This window comes from Bos grunniens, chromosome 14 (assembly GCF_055505025.1).
Source record: "Bos grunniens cultivar Pamir isolate PY7600 chromosome 14, Bosgru_T2T1.0, whole genome shotgun sequence".
In the NCBI taxonomy this organism is placed as follows: Eukaryota; Metazoa; Chordata; class Mammalia; order Artiodactyla; family Bovidae; genus Bos; species Bos grunniens.
The window spans coordinates 27,924,580-27,950,776 of NC_141178.1; positions in this window are offsets into that span (position 1 = coordinate 27,924,580).

Genomic DNA, 26,197 nt, shown 5'->3' on the forward strand with positions numbered 1-26,197 from the left:
TAAACCTGTATATAACCTGGTGGCTCAGTGATAAAGAATCTGCTTGCCAATGCAGGAGACGCAAGAGATGTGGGTTCTATCCCTGGGTTGAGAAGATCCCTTGGGGTAGGAAATGGCAACCCACTCCCATATTCTTGCCTGCAAGATCCCATGGACAGAGGAGTCTGATGGGCTATAGTCCATGGAACCACAGAGTCGGACACGACTCAATGACTGAGAACACACTTAATATACATGTAATATTTTTTTATAGATGTATGGCTTCAAGTGGTCTGACTTGCAAATATACCCACTGCCTTTATCTATAAAGATGTAAATGCCAGATCAGTGCTGTGTTTCTAAGGCACGTAAGTCAACAGCTTCTCATCTCTTGGTTCCTGCCATTGATATTCTTTGCCTCTGTCTTCAGCAAAGACAGAAATCAGCAATTTCCAAATCAGCAATGCTCCAAACTTGAAATTAAAGACTACATTGTTTCAGGCTTGGTACTTTTACAGAAAACAAAGAAAACAATTTATGTGGTAGTTAAGTGAAGTACATTGTGGTTCATTACAAACTGTTTTTTTCCCCTCAACTAAGTACCTTGTCATCTTCACAAAATATTTAAAATAAATGAATCTGATCAATTATTTTTTTAAGAAGAGAAAAATATCTGATCAAGATGAATCTCCAGTCAGTTTTTCAGGCAGTCAGGCTGATGAATAGGCCACATCCCTTCCAGGAAGTTTCCTGGGCAAAGCCTGTTGGTGCCACATGTGCCACACATTACAGAGACAAAACTGGCTGCTGCAGTAGAACCAACACTAACTATTGAACTGATTTTTATTCTTAGTACAAGGAAATGGAATGACACGAAAATATTCTCCCTGATACAAACATTTTTATCATTAACAGAAAATTCTCACATTTACAAACATCTCTGGAAATTTCAATGTGCTAACAGATAAGGACATTCTGTTTAAAAGCATCTTCAACGTTTTTACTGCCTTCATTACAGTAAATGTGAATGGAGTGTGCAGTATTGTCACTGGCCATTCACATGGAATGTTCAAGTGGTCCCTCGCCTCTTTAACTAATTAGACATGAGTTGTTAGGTCTTTTTATTATTTTTGAAATTGCTCACATTACTGTGGTAGATTCTGCATAATTTATCCAATTCCACAAATTTGAAAACTCTCTCTGTACCAGCCAGGGCATTGCTCACTGCCAATTTGTCACTGGTCCATTGCCATCTCAGGCTCAACTATCTGACAGAAAGATCCATTTGTTTGAATAATGAAGCTTTCCTTAAAAAAAGATTTTCCATGTTTTAATTATTGATATTTATATTAAAATACTATATTAAATTTTAACAGACAAAAATAAACAGTATTAAAAGTGTAAACATTATTGATTTTGTAAACTTGTCTCATTATCTTAAAAGCAAAATTTTATCAGGGGGTCCTAGTTTGTGAGTCACCTTTTCCAAAGGTATTCCAGTGACTTAGACTATTTTCCATTTCCTTTTAGTAAAAATAAATTGTTTCCACAGACGATTGCCATGGTATACGTGGGCAGTCTTCGTTTTGCACAGTGCCATGTTAAATGCAATGACTCTTTGGAATCATTTCTTCACTTCACATAGATTCTTGGTAACTGAGACCTGCAAAGCAAGGGCACAGTTCCAATATGCCTCAGTTTCGGTTAAACTGTGCTTTCCCTAACAAAGACTGACTCTGGTTTTGACAGCGCAATTTTCCTCTGTAAGTCAGTCGGGTACAATCAAATGTTTCCTATTATTAATCAATGGAAATATTTTTCATTGATGAATTCTCAAATTTGCTAACATATTAGATACATCTAACATTCATAGCTAATAATTTATATACTTTCCATTAAGTTTGTTTCCTGAAAGTGAAAAATATAATCAGCACTGGCATAGTGCTATGACTTCCTATTATAATGGTCACCTCGGATTTTAAAGTGTATCTGACATCGGGATGCTTTCATTTTGTGCATATGTGTGTTTCTTCTCTAACATTGTTAAATTTGTCTTGAAAACAGCCATAGAATATTTATCACCTCTCACCCACTCATAATTTTTAAAAAGTATATCCAAACTTCAGGAGGAAAATCAAGGAAAATTGTAGCTTAATTTAAAAATAATTATTTAAAGATAGTTTTGGACTTCCTAGGTGGCTCAGCTTGATCTCTGGGGCAAGAAGATCCCATGGAGAAGGGAATGGCAACCCACTCCAGTATTCTTGCCTGGAGAATCCCATGGACAAAGGAGTCTGGTGGACTATTGTCTCTGGGGTCTCAAAGAGTCAGATGTAACTGAGCGACTATGCACACAAGCACCAACAATATTTATTTCTTAAATACAGCATCTATATCACACATGTTTCTCCTTCAGTGTTTCAAAACGCTGTGCCCTGTAATTGCTATTCAGTATGCTTAGCCAAGGAAAATGTCCGGTGATATAAGCAAAGCCTCAAAATCTCAAAACCTCAATAAACTAGAAAAGCAAATATAGACAGACTTCATATAATTTAAACAGTCCCACAGACATTTGAAATCTCTTCCTACCAACCATTCTAAATGATACCGGTCTGTCATGACCTTAAGTATAATTATTTTGTACAATGATTTAGCAACTAGTGCAGTGCTGAGGCCCATTCTGGGTGCTCAAAAAGTGAACTGGAACTGAACTGATTATTTTGTTTGAACCAAAACATTTACAATGTATTTGTTTCCAGAAAAAAAGAGAACTATATAAATGCAAAACAATACAATGGCAATATTTTCAGATTTCATATGAGTCTGATGATACTGTGTTCTTGCATTTATATCTTGGCCATATATGGCTAACGGTTTCTTTGTTGATTAGGACCTCTTTAATGGGGGAAAAAAAATAAGCACAATAGTCATTTTTTTTGCCCTTTCTAATTTTTCTTTAATATTACCTGTGCATGAATGCTCGGTCACTCAGTTGTGTCTGACTCTTTGCAGCCTTAGGGATTGTAGCCCATCAGCAACCTCTGTCTAAGGAATTTTCCAGGCAAGAATATTGGAGTGGGTTGCCATTTCCTCCTCCAGATTACTTGTGGAATTATCCTCCTATGAAACAAAAATCTGTAATTGTCACTCCTTAGCTTAAAAATCTTTACTTCCCCTACAGGCAGTGATCTGGGCTTCCCTAGGAACTCAGCTGATAAAGAATCTGCCTACAGTGCAGGAGACCCAGTTCAATTCCTGGGTCAGGAAGATCCCTGGGAGGAGGGCATGGCAGCCCATTCCAGTATTCTCCCTTGGAGAGTCCCATGAACAGAGGAGCCTGGTGGGCTACAGTCCATGGGGTCGCAAAGAGTCGGACTTGACTGAGTGACTAAGCACAAAGCACAGGCAGTAATCCACAACGTAAGTCTTATTTATTTAGCATGACATTGAGAAGTGTCTTCTTTCCTCGCTTTTCTTTTCAATCCAATTCTAATGTATATCTCTTTTTCTACCCATTTAAATTAAACTCCCACCATACAAAGTATCTTTACACTTAGTTATATGCTATTTTCTGTCTGAAATGCCTTTTCCTCTTTTATCTACCAGGAAAACTTCTACCTGTTTTTCACAACTCAGTGCATATATCACCTTCTCTATGAGACTGACTCTCTTGTCCTCTATATAGCGATGGTTCTGCTCTTGTTCGGGCACTCATAGACATCTGGGCATATTTCTATTATTTTTTTTATTGTACTATGTTTCCATTTTTTGGTAATCCCACAAGAATTTATAAAATATATATAAAGATAAAATTATAATGGTTTGGACTTTTAAGTATAAAGGGTCCTGAATTTCAGTAATGTATATTCCAGTTTCATTGTGAAGTTTGCCCACTGATTCATTTTGTTTTTAATGAGATACCATCCCATTACATATACTACTCCTTTGAAAGTAAGATTTATAAGCTACTTTTCAAACATAAACTAACCAGCATTCTCTGTAATATTTTTTTTCTGCTCTGACCCTGGATGAACATGCTTTTCTTTCTTTAACAAAGTTATCCATTTACCAAGACTTTGATAAGGAAAAGTCAGAACAATTCTTTTTTGTCATCTTGTTTTATTAGCAGTGAAATCAAATGCTCACTGATACATAGAGGGACAATTATATTTTAAATAAACTTTCTTTTTTAAACTAATGCTATTAACTGTAAGGCTAAGGTCTCATACACTCACATATACACATCCTCAAATAAACTTGGAATAATTGCCTTTTGGGGGAGAAGGATGGATTACTGGAAACAAATACTGAACTTGGAGTTAGGAACCTGGTTTTTTTTAGTTGCTCAGTGGTATCTGACTCTTTGCGACCCCATGGACTGTGTAGCCTACCATGGGATTTTCCAGGCAAGAGTACTGGAGTGGGTTGCCATTCCCTTCTCCATAGGATCTTCCCAACCCAGGGATTGAACCCGGATCTCCACATTGTAGGCAGACGCTTTACCGTCTGACCCGCCAGGGAAGTCCTAAAGGTAGTTTGCATGTGTTGAAAGTGAAAGTCACTCAGTCGTGTCCGACTCTTTGCAACCCCAAGGACTATATAGGCCATGGAATTCTCCAGGCCAGAATACTGGAGTGGGTAGTTATTCCCTTCTCCAGGGGATCTTCCCAACCCAGGAATCCAACCAAGGTCTCCTGCATTGTGGGCAGATTCTTTACCAACTGAGCCACAAGGGAAGCCCAAGAATACTGGAGTGGGTAGCTTATCCCTTCTCCAGCGGATCTTCCTGATCCTAGGAATCGAACCATGGTCTCCTGCATTGCAGGAAGATTCTTTACCAACTGAGCTATGAGAGGAAGCCCTAGGAACCTGGAAAGGAAAGTGAAGTCGCTCAGTCATGTCTGACTCTTTGCGACCCCATGGACTGTAGGGTCCTCTGTCCATGGGATTTTCCAGGCAATAGTACTGGGGTGGATTGCCATTTCCTTCTCCAGGGGATCTTCCCGACCCAGGGATAGAACCCAGGTCTCCCGAATTGTAGACAGACGCTTTACCTCCTGAGTCACCAGGGAAGTCCAAGGAACCTGGAGTCCAGTTCTAATTACTATCACCAGGTGGCACTCTGCTGTGCTGTGCTCAGTCACAGTGGTGTCTGACTCTTTGCTATCCCGCCAGAGTTGGCCTCTTTGTAGCCTGCCAGGCTTCACTGTCCATGGGATTACTCAGGAAAGGATACTGGAGTGGGTTGCAGTTTCCTTTTTCAGGGGAATCTTCCCAGCCCAAGGATCAATCCCATGTCTCCTGCACTGGCAGGCAGATTCTTTACCCCTGCGCCACCTGGGAAGCCTTCAGTCTTATGCAAATCACATAATCTCTGATATTAGGTTTCCAATGTCAAACAGGGATGGTATTTAGTTATCAGTTATCTTTCAGCTCTCATATGTAATTGCGGTAGATTTAACACATTTCTTTGTATGTACATTGATTGATAAATGTAGATTTCAATAAAAGAAATTCTTTTGTGTAAAAAAGAAAAATACAAGAAACCCAAGTGGAAAAATGAGCAAAGAACATAAGTGAGCATGTCTTGGAAGAGAAGAATTGGATGATTAACAAGAGTATTAATATGAACATTTATACTCATTATGTTTGTTTAGACACTCAGTCACGTCCGGCTGTTTTTGACCCTATGGTCTGTAGCCCACAAGGCTCCTCTGTGTGTGGGGAGTCTCCAGGCAAGGATACTGGAGTAGGTTGCCATGCTCTCCTTCATGAGATCTTCCTAACCCAGATCAAACCCAGGTTTCCCGATTTGCAGGCAGATTCATCACTTTCTCAGCCAACAGGGAAGCCCATACTCATTATAGAGACATGCAAATGGAAAAGTAAAAACTCAAGATAAAGAAAAATAAATAGAAGCTGATCATTTTCAGGGAGATGAAGGGCAGAGACTACCACGGCAAAAATGCTACACACTGGTTCTTGCAAATATTAGTTTTGCTAATTTTTTGATTAGCCACACTGGCTCTTCTCATTTTGGATTAGAGAAAAATGGCCCTATTTTTGGATGTTTTGACTTCAGCTTTCCTTTTTCTTAAACTTTAAACATTCGTCACCTATTATTCCTACTGTTATCTTCCTGATTTCTTTAAGGTTATTGTGTCCTGGGTATATTTCTTCAATGGTCTTAAGCTTAGAATTTCACCAGGCTCTTCTGTCCATGGAATTTCCCAGGTAAGGATACTGGAGTGGGTTGCCATTTCCCTCTCTAGGGGATCTTCTCTACCCAGGGATCAAACCCACATTTCCTGCCTTGGTGGGTTCTTTACCACTGAGCCACCAGGGAAGCCAAATTATTTCAAAATGTGTGATAAATATCCCTACTACCACTAAGCAGTAGAACCAGAAAGAACAGGACAAGAACAACAAGAAAACGAAAACGAGGAAGAGGAAACAATGGAAGAAGAAGCAGAAGGGGGAGGAGGGCAGGGAGGAGGATGAGGACGAGAGAAGGAGGACGAGGAAGAGAAAGACTACGAGGGAACGGAGAGACAGAGACGTGCCTTACCCAGAGAGCAGGATAAAACAGTAACAGAAACAGATGGATGTGACTGCAGAAATACCTGTAATCATGTTGACCGATCTCTCCTTTATGCAGGAAAGCGGGGCTCTTTTGCTGCCCAGTGATCTCATGACACAGCACCCTGCTTTCCCTGGGTCTTTATTTCCTACCATTCTTTCCCTTCTCTCTGCACTCCAGCTACACTGGCCTCCTCCGTTGCTCCAAAACATGGCCAAGCAAACTTGCATCCTAAGGCCTTTGCATCTGTAGCTCCCTCTGTATGCACTCCTCTCCGCAGATGACTGCATGTGGGTCTTCCCCTTACTTCCTTCAGTACTTACATGTCACCTGCAGAGAAGGGCCCCCTGAACACTACGTGTGCTGTGTGTGCTTAGTCGCTCAGTCCTGTCCGACTCTTTGTGACCCCATAGACTGTAGCCAGGTTCCTCTGTCCATGGGGATTCTCCAGGCAAGAATACTGCAGTGGGTTGCCCTGCCTTCCTCCAGGGGAAATTTCCAACTCAGGGATTGAATCCAGGTCTCCTGCATTGCAGGTGGATTCTTTACCATCAGAGCCACCAGGGAAGCCCAAGATTACTGAAGTGGGTAGCCTGTCCCTTCTCCAGGGGGACTTCCCTACCCAGGAATCAAACTGGGGTCTGCTTCATTGCCAGCAGATTCTTTACCAGCTGAACTACCCTGGAAGCCTATATACTGAAGACTATACACACTCATTGCTTTCTTTTTTCTTTTCTTTCTTTAATTATTTGGCTAGGTCAGGTTTTAGTTGCAGCACTCAGGGTCTTTGTTGCCTTAGGTGGGGTCTTTCACTGAGGTACACAGACTCTCTAGTTGTGGTGCAAGGGCTCAGTAGTTGTGGCTCAGTTGCCCAGCTGCACGTGGGACCTTAGTTCCCTGACTAGAGATGGAACCCCTGTCCCCTGCACTGCAAGGCAGATTCTTAACCATGGGACCATCTGGGAAGTCTCATACTCTCGTTAGGTTGTTATCTAATATGATCATTTGCTCCTGGATGTAAAAAAATGTAACTTTTCTGTCTTCTTACAGTGAGTTACTTAAGAAGAGTGTTTTTTAATTTTTAATTGAAGCATAGTTGATTTACAGTATTGTGCCAGTCTCTGCTGTACAGCAAAGTGACTCAGTTATACACATATATATATATATTCCTTTTTATATTTTTTTCCATTATATTTAATCACAGGATACTGAGTATAGTTCCCTGTGCTATACAGTAGGGCTTTGTTGTTTATCCAAGGAGAGTGGTTTTGTTTACTACTTTATCTCCAGCACTTAGAAGAATTCCTTATTCATAATAAGTGCTCAATAGTTTTTGTATGTGTGAATGAATGCTCTTATTTCATGCCAAGCATTGCCCTGAGTGCTTTAAAAATCATATCTCACCAAAAATTGGTTACATGCTATTGTTATTTGCATTTTAGATAAGTGAAACCAAGTCACAGAGATTTTAAATATCCTGCCCAAATTTCATAGCTAATAAGTGTTGGGTAAGGTAACCTCAACTCAGTCCCTCACTAGTAGATACTGCAACATGTGGATCCATATCTGATAGCTAAATTGCGGAACTGGATTTAAATTGGTTAACTCTACACCCAGTCTGACTCAATACTCCTGTCTAGATGTTGTGATAAAATGCTCTCACACATTTTCTGCTTTAATAACCTTAACCCTAAAAATATCTATTATTTTCTCTGATCTGCAACTAAGTCTGAAAAATTTTGTCCCGAGAAATAAATTAAAATTAAAAGTGGCTTTAAAAAGCACTCTGTCCACAATCAATTCAAAGAAAGTATGAACTGGAATCATCCTTACATTTTGTATCTGAGATGAGAATAATGTTGATCTACGTCTTCCCTCAAGATTTTCTTGCTTTTCTTAAAATTCAATACATCTCTTGAAATGGAACTATTCCACAATAGATTGATTTAAGACAGTAGCTTTTTTTTTTTTATATAGCCTTTTATTGGCCCATTTATTCTGAGATTGCTCCACAAAACTTTTACCTGCCGTAATTTACTGTGAATATCATTTAGAGTAATTACATATCCACCTGGCTGCTATTTAGGACTAGAAAATAGATTCATTTTTCCCCTGAATTTTCTGTAATATATGCAATACCAGTAAATAAAATGATTAAAATCTCTACACAAAAGAAAATATCACCATACTATTTAGTTAAATTGACAAAAATGTAAGGGAAATATTGTTCTGGCTGCCACTCCATCCTCATTACAGCTCATTATGGTGGCAAGTTTAGAGAACAGAGGTATACTATACAATATTCCTAATACAATCCCTGAAGGCATTTAAAACTAGTCTAGATGAAGTATTATGAAGTATATTGAAGAGGATAATTTTGCACAGGCAGGGAGATTTATTTAGATTCAATACATCTTTCTTTTCTGTCATTGTTCCTGAGTTTTAGAGGACAATTGTACAAATTATTATGTGCCTGTATTTTTCTTAAGTTGAGTCTTTTAGTTATCAAGAACTGCATATTTAGAAAAGTGAAAGAGAGAAGATTGTGGATACGTACGTTGAGAATATACTACTTGTTTCTAAAATAAGTTCTTTCACAATTTCTAGTTGTGGACCCTTCTGCCCTCTGCTCTTCGCACTCCTCCCCAATCCATTCAAACACAGCTTAAAGGAAAGTGGACTCCTTTAAACCCAAGATTAAGGCTCTACATTACATTACTAAGCGAATTTAGGTGAAAGGTACAGAGAAGGGCAGATAATACATACAGTAGTCTCTCTTCAAAGCAGATACAGAGAGTCCTAACTTTGCATGGTAGCTTAGAACTACAAAAATGAATGTAAGTATTCAAACCATGCAAAGAAATCTTAATAATCAACAGGGAAAATGATTTTTTTCCCTGTGATCCTTAAACATTTTTGCTATAAAATTAAAAACTTTCTTTCAGTCTGTTGTAAATTTTTATGGAATAAAAAATAGTGAAATATATTTATTTAGTATGCTGTATTTTAAAACATTAGAAACATTGACACAGTATTTGTTAAAAATATATAAGGAGTTTGGACAGTTCCTGCTTGTGTGTGCTAAGTAGCTTCAGTCATATCTGATTTTTTGCAACCCAGTGGACTGTAGCCCTCCAGGCTCCTCAGTCCATGGGATTCTCCTGGCAAGAATACTGGAGTGGGTTGCCATGACCACTAGCGCCACCTGGGAAGCCCCTCAAAACTAGTGGGGACCTCACAGGAACCCTGTCACCCAGCCAGTCACTCAGCTCACTCGGTTTGGTATGTTCATTGACACTCTCAGAAAGAGCTGGCTCTAAGTTTAAAGAGATGATAGATGAATTTTGTTTCTTGGGTCCTTGTTCTAGAAGAGGTTATTTCTAGGGACAGAGTATATAAAATGAGATTCAACAAAAGAGAAAACTTAAGAATACCTTTTAAAATCTTGTAGCTTTTTGAAAGCAATCTAATCAATGTTGATAAAGTGATTAATATCACTGTGCGGGAAGGTCTTCCCCAGAATATTCTTAGTTTTGTATTTATAGTGCTACGTTAAACCATTTATCAACATGTATCTCCTGGTATTTGTTGTCATGTTTAGTAGAACAAGGTACTCATCTTATGCAAAGTTGATGTGTTCTTTGATAATATATTCAGTCATTTCAGAACTTCCATAGATATGTCCCTGCAATAAAGTTGATTTCTTTATTACAATCTATACCTGTTTCATCTCCACAAAATTGTAAGCCACTTGACTTTGAAACTGTCATCATAAAGAATGAAGTGCTTGGGTAATTTCATATTTTGAGCCCATAATAGAATCTCTAACCTGGTAGAAAGTGTGGGAGGTCTATGGCTGTACTTCAGGGCACCTGGGATCTCCCTGTAATTGCCTACAAATTGCTGTGTGCCTTTACGCATGTTCCCAGAGAGAGCTTTCACCTGGTTATCAAAAAGACTGAGGAACACTATTCTTACAGGCCTTAATTTTATTCTTGACCTTATTTTGTTCTTCTGCTCTTAGCCACATAGTCCTCATCATTGACCTAGTTGCTGGTCTTCCATAATTAACTCTGGCCACCACAGTCAACATAGTACTTACTGTTCTCTCTGGAGACATTTGTAGGCTCTGCCTCAGAAATGCTGACTCAGTTTTGCCTGGATCTCAGTTTCCATCTCTGCCTACTCTTTTGGCAGAATCTTTGTTTATATCTCGGTGTGCCCTCACATTATTAGACAAAATGTTATTAGACATTTCTGCTTGACAATAGTTTAAAAAAAAAAAAAAGAAACTTTGCCATGTCAGCTTTAAGTTTTATATAGATTGGGTATATTTGCAGTTTAAAAAAATATTCAAGCATATTTTGTATTTATATTTCTAAGTTCTTAAGGTCTTTAAAAGAAAATTTAAAGTAAGAAATCTGAAAAGGAAACAGAGACAAAAATCTTCAAGTTAGGGGGAAAAAAATCCATATCTGTGCTCCCTGTAGAATGTGAGTGAGCACCAGTGAGTTGCTCATCCCACATTACTGCCACGTGAATAAACTTTCCCATTATTCCTTTGATCAAGTGAGGGATCAAGAGAGATGAAATTTCTGTTTAATTATCTTTCCCCAAACTCAAGTATCCTAGAGCGAATAAGAACTCTTAACTATATTTCTTCCCATGGTAGTAGTTTTATTTTCAGACCATTGGGATGTCTTCTTCAATCATTTTCCTTAAACATGTTGCATCTTAAAAACCTCAGGCTACAAATTTTCAAAAATGTTATCCTCACTGAGTTCCTCTCTATAAGCACCTCATCTTTCTCATGTTCAAGGCTCAAATTGTTTTTCAGTAAGATTGGTCAACAGAGAAGGAAATGGCAACCTACTCCAGTATTCTTGCCTGGAGAATCCCAGGGACAGAGGAGCCTGGTGGGCTGCTGTCTATGGGGGTCGCACAGAGTCAGACACGACTGAAGTGACTCAGCAGCAGCAGCAGCAAGATTGGTCAAATTCAAGTGGTTTCAGTTTGCTAAATTGCAGTTGTTGATTGGTTCCTTATTCAAGATAACTTCTCATTCCTATGGAAACAATAGGCTCTTGCTAGAATCCTTATTCAATTTCTCAGCTACCCTGCCGAAAACCTGCAGTGTTTTTCTGCATAACCAATCAGTGGGATTTCACTGTTATATCCAGCAGGGAAATTAGTTGATCTCTTCTGCCCTTTTGGTTTTACCAGTTAGCAGAATATTTGCAAGGATCAAATAAATTAATTTCTCCAGTTCAAACACAAATTTTCAAAGCTAACTTGTTGAGAGATAATAGAAGGTATTTTAAAATGTCATGATCAAATCCATCAAAATATACATGGTGTTGTGTTAGACATTATTCAGAATAGATGAATAGCAGTTTTCTATAACTTTAATAAGCTTAAAACCTTGCTAGGAGATAGACATCTGTTTTTTTTTTTTTTTTAACATAAGGCATTTTGTCTTGGTTTTTCTTCTATTTTGAACTATCTGTGCTTTTGAAAATGTTGATCCTTCTCTGTGTTCAGAGTATTTTAAAATCTAAATGTTCTTTCCATCCAGTTATGTATGAAAAGAAAGAAATTCCATCTCTTTTCAAGCTGATGTGATTCTACTATATTTTTAAAATTTAATAGGAACTACTATTATATTGTTAGGTAGTTAGAATAGGAAAAAGGATTCCAAAATGGCAGTGGCTAAAAGACAAGAAAGGGAAAAGCCAGTGAAAATAGAACAAAAGAAAATCCACCGACTGGAGTGAGAACTTCAGGTGGAACAAACACTCCCCCTTCTTGCCTAGCCCAGTTTGTATAGGCAGGCTCAGTGGGGAGGAGAGAAATGAATAAAAAGAGGAAGCCAAGATGGATTAAGGCCTCTCTTTTGGGGTTGGCTCACCCTCATGCCTGGAGGGTGTACTTTCCTTTGCTTGCTGAATAAAATCTGAGCTATAATAGAGCTGTAACACTGCTACACTGTGGCAAGACAGAACCAAGGAAATTACTCCCCTGACAATATGATTTTAAAATACCATAATAATTATGCTGTAGTTTTATGTAATAGTAATTACAGAATTAAATAAGTGATAAACTAGAGACATGATACTGAAAAATTCCTCTGGTAATTTTTCTTGATGAAAGATAAATTATTTTAACGCCCATCATTTTATTCATGGCCAAAGAATAATATTCAAGGATATCCATTTTTAAAGTTTTTATACTGGCTGGAAAGGACTGTCAAGAAGTATCACTAAGTTGGCTTCTTTAAGCTGATTTTATGATTTAATTATGGAGGAAAGCAAGAGAGTTAGAGAAAATATTTTTCACTTTTTGCCACAAATTCTTTTAAATATATATATATATATATATAAAACAGTATAATGCCATTTTAACAAGGTTCAAAAACAAGAAATACAAAAAAAAGTATCCTTTAGGGATACATACATATATGGTGAAACCAATTTTTCAAGCAAGGGAAAGATACACAAAATTCAGATTGGCAGTGAACTCTCAGAAAAGAGGATGCTGGCAGGAAATACAAGGAGAGATGCAAAGATATTGACAGTGTTTTGTACTGAATTAAGACAGTGGATTCAAGACTGTGAGTTTTATTATCAAGCCCAGTATATCAGTTCTATTTCATATATTGTTTGTATTTGTCAAATATTATATACAATTATTTTAATTAATGAAGGTAAGTTCACACATAAGATTTTTAATTATGTCTAATCATATTTTTGGTCTCCTACTCTACTTGGTCTATTAAAACTTGTTTGGGTCAAAAAACAAAATTAAAACTAAAAGTTCTGTTCAAATTATAATGTTATGGTTTTTAATTGCCTTGACGAATCAAGCAAATGTGATGTTATTTCTCTTCTTTTTTCCCTCTTTACTAAGGTATAACTGAAAAAAAAATGTATATATTTAAGGCATACAGCTTGTGTTTTATATACATACACATTGTGAAATAGTCATCACAATCAAATTAATTAACATATCTATCACTACACCTGCATTGTAAACACTAGCTATTTAGATATTTGGCATCAGGGTAGTTTGAGAAAGGTCATGAGCATTGCTTCTATTAGAATTTAGTATCTCTCTTCCCCCATCCCTGCCCTGCCCCCCCAAAACAAAAGAATCCAATATCCAAAATCTTGCCTAAGTTTATACCATATTTTAAAAATACACTCATGGAACTAGAACCAGAAGATATTTTAAAGTTCTCCGTCAGGTTACCTGATGGCTCAGGGAATCTGCCCACAATGGATGAGGGAAACCCAAGTTCAATCCCTGGGTTGGGAATATCCCCTGGAGGAGGGCATGGCAACCCAGTCCAGTATTCTTGCCTGTGGAATCCCATGGACAGAGGAGCTTGGCAGGCTACAGTCCATGGGGTCGCAAAGAGTCAGACACCGCTGAATGACTAACACATTCCCTTTCTCTTTTCTATGTTTAAAATATTTTACAAAGGGAGAAATTAAAACTGCACGCACATGGTTCAAGTTCTACTTTTAAAGACTAAAGCATCTGAGCAGTAGCAGAGTCACTCCCTGGATTAGTTTATTTTGCAGTAAACTGTTTCTTTCTGTGATATATGTTTCATTTTATATAAGTAGGTATATCTCAGCTTCTAATAAGTAAACGAACATTGTGTTTCAGATACCACTAACGAATTAAAAATGTCTACTTTGATGATAATAATTATAAAACCACAATAATTATATTACCTGTTGAACCCATACTATATGCTTGGTATTATCCTAAGTTCTTTCCATGAATTCATTTACAGCTACTCTATGAAGCAGATACTATCAATATACCTATTTTACAGATGAAAAAACTGAGCAAGTAACTTGTTCAAGGTCATATGCATACTGAAGTTGATCTAGGATTCAAATTCAAGTAGATTAGAGTATGCTTTCTTAGCCACTGTGATGATGAAATGAATTCTTAAGTCAATTAAGATCTTTTTTTTTCAATTAAGATTTTAAGCAATGAAAATTATCAACGTTTTGGCCTCATCTCTGGAGATTTTTCTTCAATTGGTCTCTAGTTGAGTTTGAACTGCAGTATTTAAAAATTCTTTTGGGGAGTTTAATGCTCAACCTGGATTATGGGCCCTTGGGATAGTAAAACCTTTCCTATTTTAGTACTGATCTCATTTTAATGTATTTGCTCTAGTTCTATTTTCATGAAAGAAATGTGATAAACCCTTGTCAAGGCTATGGTTTTTCCAGTAGTCATGTATGGATGTGAGAGTTGGACTATAAAGAAAGCTGAGCACAGAAGAATTGATGCTTTTGAACTGTGGTGTTGGAGAAGACTCTTGAGAGTCCCTTGGACTGCAAGGAGATCCAATGAGTCCATCCTAAAGGAGACTAGTCCTGGGTGTTCATTGGAGGGACTGATGTTGAAGGTGGCCAATACTTTGGCCACCTGATGTGAAGAGCTGACTCATTTGAGAAGACCCTGATGTTGGGAAAGATTGAGGGCAAGAGGAGAAGGGGACAACAGAGGATGAGATGTCTGAATGGCATCAGCGACACAATGGACATGGGTTTGGGTGAACTCCAGGAGGTGGTGATGGACAGGGAGGCCTGGCATGCTGTGGTTCATGGAGTCACAAAGAGTCAGACATGACTGAGCGACTGAACTGAACTGAACTGAATAACGATAATATTTAAAGGTTCATTCATGCAATCATATTATAATAATAGTGTATACTAAAATACAAATATAAATATGTAATAATATATGTAAAACTCAAGTCTCAATTATCCTGCAAAGCAGGTAGTTTGACTGAAATCAATAACTGATTCCAACTTGGGTCTGAGATGCTCTCTTTTCTGAAAAGCTTTTTAAATTAAAGTCATTGAGGTCTAGCTTGATTGACTCTATATAACTTAATATCATCTATACTCCAGTTGACTTATTTTAATTTTAACTTTTGTAGATATTGTAGAATCAAGGATCCTAGATAAATTGAGTCTCCTTGGCTTTTTACTTGTTGTCAGGTCAGAACTCCAAGATTAGGATTTATAAATTATTTTAGTCTGAATTTACTATTTTTAGTGCCACTTGATAAATGTCTATGGCATAATCAGGTATAGCTAATGATGAAATAAGTAAAATGCTCGGCAAATGAGATTAAGGAACTTTTAAATATTGGGAAAATTTCGTTAAATGAGTAGTAAAATCTGTCCCTTTAAAACTTTTTTGAAGATAGTTTTGTCAACTGTTTATAGTCCATTAATTCTGATTCTATAATAAATTTATATATTCACCTATTACTGATCCAAATAGAAAATAGGTTTTCTGCAACTTTACAATTTTTTTACATAGAAGACAATGATAACACCAAGTGTTAAGATAAATGAGCTTATGAACAGTTCTATGTCTGCAGTGCTATGATAATGTGGAGCCCAAAACCTCTTGCCAAGTTTTGCTGCCTGCTATTGTAAGGTAGAAGCAAGTGAAATCACTTTAAAAATTTTCAAGCTCACCCATTTAAAAAATAGATCACTTTTCTTCCTATAGCCAACATTCTTTTCATATTAACAAGTCAAAAAAGTGAAAACATCTAAAGATGTTTCAAACTTTGTAAAAATAAGCAGCCTATCCTAAGAAAATTATCATAATCATCACGAAAAAAATTCCAAAGATTTTTCTGTTTAGAAAAAAGACATTTTGGTAGTATGATATTTGGGAGGGGCAGTGTTTGATGACTCTTGTTAATTCATAGATTGGTTCAGGAAGTTAGGTGATCTTTAAATTTTAGTATTTATGTGCTTTTGGTACCCATAGGTGCCTGAAATATTTATGTATCATTTTAAAGGAATTTTTCCACAGTTAAATTTTTCACAGAGAACAAGAGTATTTATGCTGGTTTATTAGAAAAAAACAGGCCCTCTTACTCTCACTCTTGAGAAATGATACAGAATCTACCAATTATGACTGTGGCTTTTGCCATATTTTTGCCAAGCATAAAAGTGTATAAACAAAGGACAGTAGATCTATCCATTGAAAAGAAAGTGTTGTTATAATTCCTCATCATGAGAAGACTGTTCTACATTAAGGACACAGAGAAAAAATGGTGATTAAATGCAATGTGTAATCTCTGAAATAAAGAATAAGCCCTCTTTATTCTGTGTATTTGTAATATACTCTATATTGTCAAACCCAAGTTAAAATTAATATATCAAAATGAAAACTGCATTTTATTTTCATTTTATCTTAATGCCTTTGTCTCATTGGCATAATTTGTATTCCTCCAGAATACTTCCATTTAACAGTTACAATATCTATATAAACTAGCCCATGAAATTTTTATTTCTTATTTATAATATGGCCAAGTAATTTTAAAGATATATTATGTGTTGAAGGCAATTTAGGAATGCTTATAGTTCAAAGGGTTGAAACTTATCTTTTTGACAATTTCCATGAAGTTGGACAAAACTCAGTTTCTTCCTATATTCCTAACATATGCCAAATATAAGAGAAGACAGTAGGAGATATTGAGAGCCATCAGTATTACATTTACTAAAATGTAAATCCTTCGAGTCTACCATATTTAGGTACTATGGTGGTGAATGAATATTTTTACATCAAAATGCATTCACATATTGAGAATAAAAACCTTATATTTTTTCAAGATATTTTGATTGATTTATGTCTACACAGTTGTATTTACTTGATTATAGGAAGGGTTCCAAACTCATAACTAATGAAATCAGTGAAAGTACTGATAAGATTCTTTATTTGGAAATTTTAAATATGCTATTTGGTAAATTAACAGAGTTCTTTTCCACTCAGATGTTATTACATAGAAAGTACAACATTAATTGTGACCTGTAGTTGGAAAATGAATTATCTGATCTATTTCCAAGGCAGTTTACTGAATATGATGCTTCCTCTTTGCTTGAAAATTAATTTAAAACATTCATTAGATAATATGTTTTGACATAATGTATTAGACAAACAATTTCTTATAATACCAGTATTCTCTTCACATATGTCATCTTCTGATAAACCAATATTTATCAGTAATCCTGAAAACTTACTAATCATGAAATATGTCAACTTTATTAATTTAAACATTTGTATAAATTTTTAGAAAAGTGAATCAAATAAATTGTACTTTCTATTGATTGACTTATATTATTAGGGCCCTAAATGGTATTTTAGACTTCCCTGGTGGCTCAGACGGTAAGGCTTCTGTCTATAATGCGGGAGACCCGGGTTCGATCCCTGGGTTGGGAAGATCCCCTGGAGAAGGAAATGGCAATCCAGTCTAGGACTATTGCCTGGAAAATGCCATGGACAGAGGAGCCTGGTAAGCTACAGTCCATGGGGTCGCAAAGAGTCGGACACGACTGAGCGACTTCACTCACTTCACTCAAATAGTATTTTTAAGATATTTAGAGTATTAGATAGGCACTTCTAAATAATGAAGCTTTGCTTATTATTTTAGAAAATAAGTGTGATCTTCCAGGAATATGGAACTTTCAGCAAAATTCTGAGGACATTGAGATGAAATTAAACTCATAGGAAACAACTAGCTTCAATTTGAGGCAGCTTTGAAAACTTTGCTGCTGCTGCTGCTGCTAAGTCATTTCAGTCCTGTCTGACACTGTGCGACCCCATAGACGGCAGCCCACCAGGCTCCCCCGTCCCTGGGATTCTCCAGGCAAGAACACTGGAGTGGGTTGCCATTGCCTTCTCCAGTGTGTGAAAGTGAAGTTGCTCAGTCGTGTCCGACTCTTCCCAACCCCATGGACTGCAGCCTACCAGGCTCCTCCGCCCATGGGATTTTCTAGGCAAGAGTACTGGAGTGGATTGCCATTGCCTCCTCCATGAAAACTTTGCTACTTATCTCCAATTGTGTGGTTTGGAAACTTGATCCCACCTGATCTAAATGCCAACAAGTAAATATAAGACATCTCATTTGCAATTTATCCAAGAGAGAAAACTGCTAATTGTTAGAATGGATAGAATATTTATTCTAATCTTTCCAAGACTAAAATTTATGATTTTATACAAGTGCTTGAAGATATACTTTACTTTTAGCTAAAATAATTTTCAGTTATGTTTTATTTGATTTTTAACTGCATATTTAAATTTGATTTCTTAAATTTTTTGATTCTCTGCTATTTCTTTTAATATAAGAGAAACCAATCAAAAAGTTAAGCATAATAATTTTTGTTCTTGGGGCTTCTTTGGTGGCTCAGGTGGTAAAGAGTCTGCCTGCAAAACAGGAGATCAGGGTTCAATCCTTGGATCAGGAAGATCCCCTGGAGAAGGAAATGGCAAGCCACTTCAGTACTCTTGCCTGGAAAATCCCATGGACAGAGGAGCCTGGTGGGCTACAGTCCATGGATTTGCAAGGAGTGGACACGACTGCACAACTAACTCTTTCATGATAGCAGATTGCCTTGCATACAGCATCACTGAATGTATCGAATTACATATCTCTCAAAACCATTTTTGTCAAAGTTCCCATTGTTGAAAGCAATGAACCTATAAATCCCACTATGCCCACAGCTTCAGTGATACTATATACAAGGCAATGTGCTATCATAGACTATCAGAGCTATAATCCAAGCAAACGTGGGTGGGTGTGTCACTAGAATGCGTTTTACATAGAATTGAACTTGACCATGAGGTGTGAGGGAATATATAACTTAAAAAAAAAAAATGCTTGTAGTTAATCTTGATACATGGATATCTTGTTCCTTAGAACTCTTTCATCTAAATAATTTGTTTAGTGATGGGTTATAGTTTTTCTGAAGTTGGCCACATTGATGGTTGGCTTGTGCAGCTTGTCTGCATTTATTTTATTTTTCTGTTTATCATTTTTGCTTTCGGTAGTATTATTCTCATATTTTCCACTCTGTGCTCACTGTTCCTTTTCTTTTTTCAAATCTATTTAGTTTTCAGAGATAAAGGTCATATCTTTTCTCTTTTTACTTCTTTATTGTCTTGAATAGTGAATACTCAATACATGCTTTGTGAATAAATGGAGAAAATGTCATCTTGCAACTTGAGATGTCATCTATTGAAAATAGATACAAGTGCAAGGTCAGTTAGGAAGCTCCTTTATTTATATAAATATCCATTGTTTTATTACTTGGAGAAAAAGTGCTTTATATAAAGCATAAAGTGCTTTATATAAAGTGATTTTGAGTCTACTGTAGGCAGAAGAGTGTTATGGCAAAATAGCTTCCATGTTTGTAGTCAAATTGAATAGATCAGTGTACAGTCTTCCTGTGCAAGCTACAATCTAAGGTTTATAATGTACAGTGTCTAAATCAGCTAATCTTGACATGCAATCAAATAACTTAGATCCAAAATAACATAGGAAAAGAATAAATACTAAATATTAATCGGATTGTGGTCATGCCAGATGGGAGGAGGATATTAACATTGCCTAAATAAATCTGTAGCCAAAGACTTAGAAATAGGTATACATGAAATTTAGAAATCATTTGACATCATTTTACAGAAAGAGAAACCAAGTTAAGTGCTCGCTCTGTATCATATAAATAATTTGTGTTAGATCTCTGACTGATACTCTAAATCTCCTGTCTGGTCATTGGTCATCATTTCCCCAATAAATAATTTTTGATGTAGCTAAGCTTTGAAATTTGTTTAGAACAAATACATGTTACAGAACATTATGAAAAGAAGGGCTCCTGTGTGTATTTGGGTGTAGTGATATTACTGTATTATCAATAAAAGAGTTTATATGAATTTTGATGCTTTTGAACTGTGGTGTTAAAGATTCTTGAGAGTAACTTGGACTGCAAGGAGATCAAACCAGTCAATCCTAAAGGAAATCAGCCCTGAATGTTCATTGGAACGACAGATGCTTATACGTGAACTGATGCAATGTGTGAACCGTGAACTTCCAGATGTTGAAGCTGGTTTTAGAAAAGGCAGAGGAACCAGAGATCAAATTGCTAACATCCACTGGATCATTGATAAAGCAAGAGGGTTCCAGAAAAACACCTATTTCTACTTTATTGACTACGCCAAAGCCTTTGACTGTGTGGATCACAATAAACTGTGGAAAATTCTGAAAGAGATGGGAATACTAGACCATCTGACCTGTCTCTTGAGAAACCTGTATGCCGGTCAGGAAGAAACAGTTAGAACTGGACATGGAACAACAGACTGGTTCCAAATAGGAAAAGGAGGACGTCGAGGCTGTATATTGTCACCCTGCTTATTTAACTTATATGCAGAGTACATCATGAGAAATGCTGGGCTGGAAGAAGCACAAGCTGGAATCAAGATTGCCAGGAAAAATATCAATAACCTCAGATATGCAGATGACACCACCCTAATGGCAGAAAGTGAAGAAGAACCAATGAGCCTCTTGATGAAAGTGAAAGAGGAGAGTGAAAAAGTTGGCTTAAAGCTCAACATTCAGAAAACTAAGATCATGGCATCTGGTCCCATCACTTCATGGCAAATAGATGGGGAAACAGTGGAAACAGTGGCTGGCTTTATTTTTCTGGGCTCCAAAATCGCTGAAGATGGTGACTGCATCCAGGAAATTAAAAGATGCTTACTCCTTTGAAGGAAAGTTATGAGCAACCTAGATAGCATATTAAAAAGTAGAGACATTACTTTGCCAACAAAGATCCGTCTAGTCAAGGCTATGGTTTTTCCAGTAGTCACGTATGGATGTGAGAGTTGAATTATAAAGAAAGCTAAGCACTGAAGAATTGATGTTTTTGAACTGTGGTGTTGGAGAAGACTCTTGAGAGTCCCTTGGATTGCAAGGAGATCCAACCAGTCCATCCTAAAGGAAATCAGTCCTGAATTTTCATTGGAAGAACTGATATTGAAGCTGAAACTCCAATACTTTGGCCACCTGATGCGAAGAGCTGACTCATTTGAAAAGACCCTGATCCTGGGAAAAATTGAAGGCAGGAGGAGAAGGGGAGAGGATAAGATGGTTGGATGGCATCACCAACTCAATGGACATGAGTTTGAGTAAAGTCTGGGAGTTGGTGATGGACAGGGAAGCCTGGTGTGCTGCAGTCCATGGGGTGGCAATGAGTCATACACGAATGAGCCACTGAGCTGAACTGAACTGAACTGATGCTTAAGCTGAAGCTCTAATACTTTGGCCACCTGATGCAAAGATCCAACTCATTGGAAAAGACTCTGATGCTGGGAAAGATTGAGGATAGGAGGAGAAGGGGACGAAAGAGGACAAGATGGTTGGATGGCATCACCAGCTGAATGGATGTGAGTTTGGTCAAGCTCCTGGAGGTGGTGAAGGACAGGGAAGCCTGGTGCGCTGCAGACCATGGGGTTGCAGAGAGCAGGACATGACTGAGAGAGTGAACAACAACATAAGTTGTCTTACTAATGTGGGCGTATGGTCTATTTTTCCATTCATTATTTTCTTTTTACTAAATATTCAATCTAACCAAGAGTCAATTTACAAAATAGATGGTCAGAATTAGGAGTATAGTCCCATTCAGTTCACATGATAAACACATTCATCTGGCTCATAAAATAAAGTGACGAATAATAGTGGGGCTATCCATCAGCACCAGATTATTACCAGAAACATTTACCCATTTAGAAATGCTGGATAGGGAAACCTCTACTGGATATAAATTCTAACCTTTAAGATAGTTTTGTAGCTGTGGCTCTGGACACAGCTCAAGTGGGAGTAAAGTTAAGGGGGATGGAAATATTTATTGAGGATTTGCTGCTTAACATGAATACATACATTAAAGCTTTGAAAAGGACAGATTATTCAAATGTGTAGCATCTATCAGAATCAGAGGAAAATATGCATAATGAAAGGCAGAATTTGTTCCTAACTGTACAAATTATGTAGAAGCCTGGCACACAATTTTGCATAAAGAGTTGATGAGGAAATACCCATTAAGGTACCTTATCAATTCAGCTAATGGTGGGGAATTATTACCTAAGGCATATTCTTTAGTGTTTTAATAAGTTTAATTTTCCATCATCCAAATGACTTTTTCTTTTAGTATATTCTGTGTGTGGTAGTGTTAAAACCACATTGAAGTTCAGTTCAGCTCAGTTCGGTCGGTGATGCCATTCAACCATCTCATCCTCTGTAGTCCCCTTCTCTTCCTGCCTTCAATTTTTCCCAGGATCAGGGTCTTTTCAATTGAGTCAGCTCTTCGCATCAGGTGGCCAAAGTATTGGAGTTTCCGCTTCAACATCAGTCCTTCCAATGAATATTCAGGACTGATTTCCTTTGGATGGACTGGTTGGATCTCCTTGCTGTCCAAGAGACTCTCGAGAATCTTCTCAAACATCACAGTTCAAAAGCATCAATTCTTTGGTGCTCAGCTTTCTTTATAGTCCAAGTCTCACATCCATACATGACTACTGGAAAAACAGTAGCCTTGACTAGACAGATCTTTGTTGGCAAAGTGATGTCTCTACTTTTTAATATGCTATCTAGGTTGGTCAGAACTTTCCTTCCAAGGAGTAAGCATCTGTTAATATCCTGGCTGCAGTCACCACCTGCAGTGATTTTGAAGTCCAAGAAAATAAAGTAAGCCACTGTTTCCACTGTTTCCCCATCTACTTGCCTTTGAAGTTTACCTGATGCTTTTTTCCATTTTTGATTTCTCTGTATTTCACATCCTCAGACACTTAAGCTATAGTTAGAGTGAAGTTAGAGGTTTTCTAGAGGAGAGGACTCTTCAGCTCACTATTGTTACCTGTTTTTATTTAATGTCCCATTGCTTACTTGTGATGAGGCTGAAAGGATAAATGAAATGATGCTGTGACTTTTCAAGCTGTGAGATCAAGGGTGTTGTTTCCTTTTATTTCAGTTTGTTACGGATTTGACCATCACATTTAAAGAGGATAACTTGATTGTGGTCTATGTTATATATATTTCAAATAACTGTCTTACAAGATGAAACACATGAAAAAGATAGTACACAGATAATCAGAAACTGAAGATTCAGTGTCATGCAATGCTATATATAAGGAAATCAGATTTTGTCACAAAGGTATCCATTTGAGTTTTCACTAGGTGAAATGAAAATAACTAGAAGAAAAGCTCAAGTATATTATAAAATTATGCCCCACAGAACATCAAACTGAAACCATATCAAAGAAAGTAGACCACTAAAAAGAGCCTTTCAACACAGTTCTGCAATAATAAATAGATATTAATTACTCTAATTTAAACTCATCTTTCAAATGTCCTCTATCACTGACAGTAGAAAAATAGGATTATTTTATTATTTTCTAAGTTGTTTAAAAATGTAGAATGAGTACATACTATTGATCCGACTCTCTTATTTTAAACACACATTAAATGTTTGATATAATAGATTTACCAACCAGATAAATAAATAAGTACAAATTTTTCTTAAATGATACTACTCCAAATTAATTTAGACAAATGTTAAATTTCAATATAAAATCAATAATCTCATCTGTGTTTGAAGGTGGGAGGAAGCTTAGGAAGATAACATAATAACTTTCCCAATTTTATGGGTGAGAAATTATGCTTATAGGAATTAAAATGCCTTTTCTTCTACTCAGTAGCCAAATATTAGGATAATTGGATTCCTAACCAATTTTTCTTATTTTAATCCTGTCTGTAATTAATAATTCTGAGTCTTTAAAACAGAAATTGGTGTTCTACAAATTAAAAGGATAAAACATTTTTTTTCTCTCCTTTTAGTTGTCTATTGGAGACTTTTTACTAAACATTTTAATCACATAATTTAAAATATGTTTGATAATCTCTCTCTACATCCTTCACTCTTCAAATGGGCATGCTGTTAACACTGTTGCTATTCACAGGTAAAAAAAAATTCTGCAGCTTTATACATTTTTAAAAAACTTTTCAAAGAAAATAATTTTCAGACAAACTCTGGAACTACAACTGTGTGGAACTCAAATATTTAATAAATTGGAGACAGAGCTATTAATTGTTTAGTTGGTTTTCTATCATTTTTCCTGCATCAGCAAAGCACCTGCCATTTAAATTCATACAAAAAATTTGTCACTATTCTATGTGAGACATAATAAATTTCTTCTATTTGAAGAATCACATTGAAAGGGCTTTCATGAATTTCAGGGAATTACAGTTAGGTCATTACATATAAAACTAAAGAAATAAAACATAGGAATGTTTATTTGTTAGTTCAGTAGTTCTGCCCTCAATCTTGCTCCAGGATGGGCAAGGCCTCTCTACTAATAAATAGAAATTAAAATATAGTTTGTTGTTAAGCCAGAAACTATTAAGGTTTCCGAGATTTAACCCTCCTTAGAAGATAAGAAGATAGTTGCCTATAATTGTATAACTTTATAACTAAACTACATAACTATTGAGGACTTCCCTGTAGCTCAAACAGTAATGCGTATGCCTGCAATGCAGGAGACCAGGGTCCATCCCTGGGTCAGGAAGATCCTCTGGAGAAGGGAATGGCAACCTACTCCAGTGTTCTTACCTAGAGATTCCCATGGACAGAGAAGCCTGGTAGGCTACAGTCTATGGGGTCGCAGAGCTGGACATGACTAAGCCACTAAAACACACACACACACACACACACAGAGTGGGCTGGAGAAAAGAAGACAATTCATTGCTCAATTAGTCACAGTAAAAGCAGCACCGAGGGATTAATTGTGTTGCTTTCTTGAGCCCCAGTCCAGACAGGATTGTTTGGTGAGAGCCAGATAGCAGCTATATATGAAATAAAGTACATTATATAAGTGAAGAAACTAGAAATTAAAAACAAACAAACAAACAAAAAAACACAACTCTGATCTCATATGGGGTTGCTGGTGACCTGTGCATCCTCCTCTTCCAAAAGAGAGGACCTTATCTTTACCCTGGAACATAAGCAGGTTTACTCTGGGGAGAGAAAGTTAGTTCAGTTGCTCAGTCATGTCCGACTATTTGTGACCCCATGAACCGCATCAGGCCAGGCCTTGCTGTCCATCACCTACTCCTGGAGTTCACCTAAACCCATGTCCATTGAGTCAGTGATGCTCCATTGAGTCAGTGATGCCATCCAACCATCTCATCCTCTGTCATCCCCTTCTCCTTCTGCCTTCAATCTTTTCCAGCATCAGGGTCTTTTCAAATGAGTCAGCTCTTCGCATCAGGTGGCCAAAGTATTGGAGTTTCAGCTTCAACATCAGTCCTTCCAGTGAACACTCAGGACTGATCTCCTTTAGGATGGACTGGTTGGATCTCCTTGCAGTCCAAGGGACTCTCAAGAGTCTTCTCCAACACCACAGTGCAAAAGCATTAATTCTTTGGCGCTCAGCTCTCTTTATAGTCCAATTCTCACATCCATACATGACCATTGGAAAAACCATAGCCTTGACTAGACAGACCTTTGTTGGCAAAGTAATGTCTCTACTTTTCAATATGCTGTCTAGGTTGGTCATAACTTGCCTTCCAAGGAGTAAGCGTCTTTTAATTTCATGGCTGCAGTCACCATCTGCAGTGATTTTGGAGCCCAGAGAAATGAAGTCTGCCACTGTTACCACTGTTTCCGCATCTATTTGCCATGAAGGGTCCAGATGCCAGGATCTTAGTTTTTTGAATGTTGAGCTTTAAGCCAACTTTTTCACTCTCCTCTTTCACTTTCA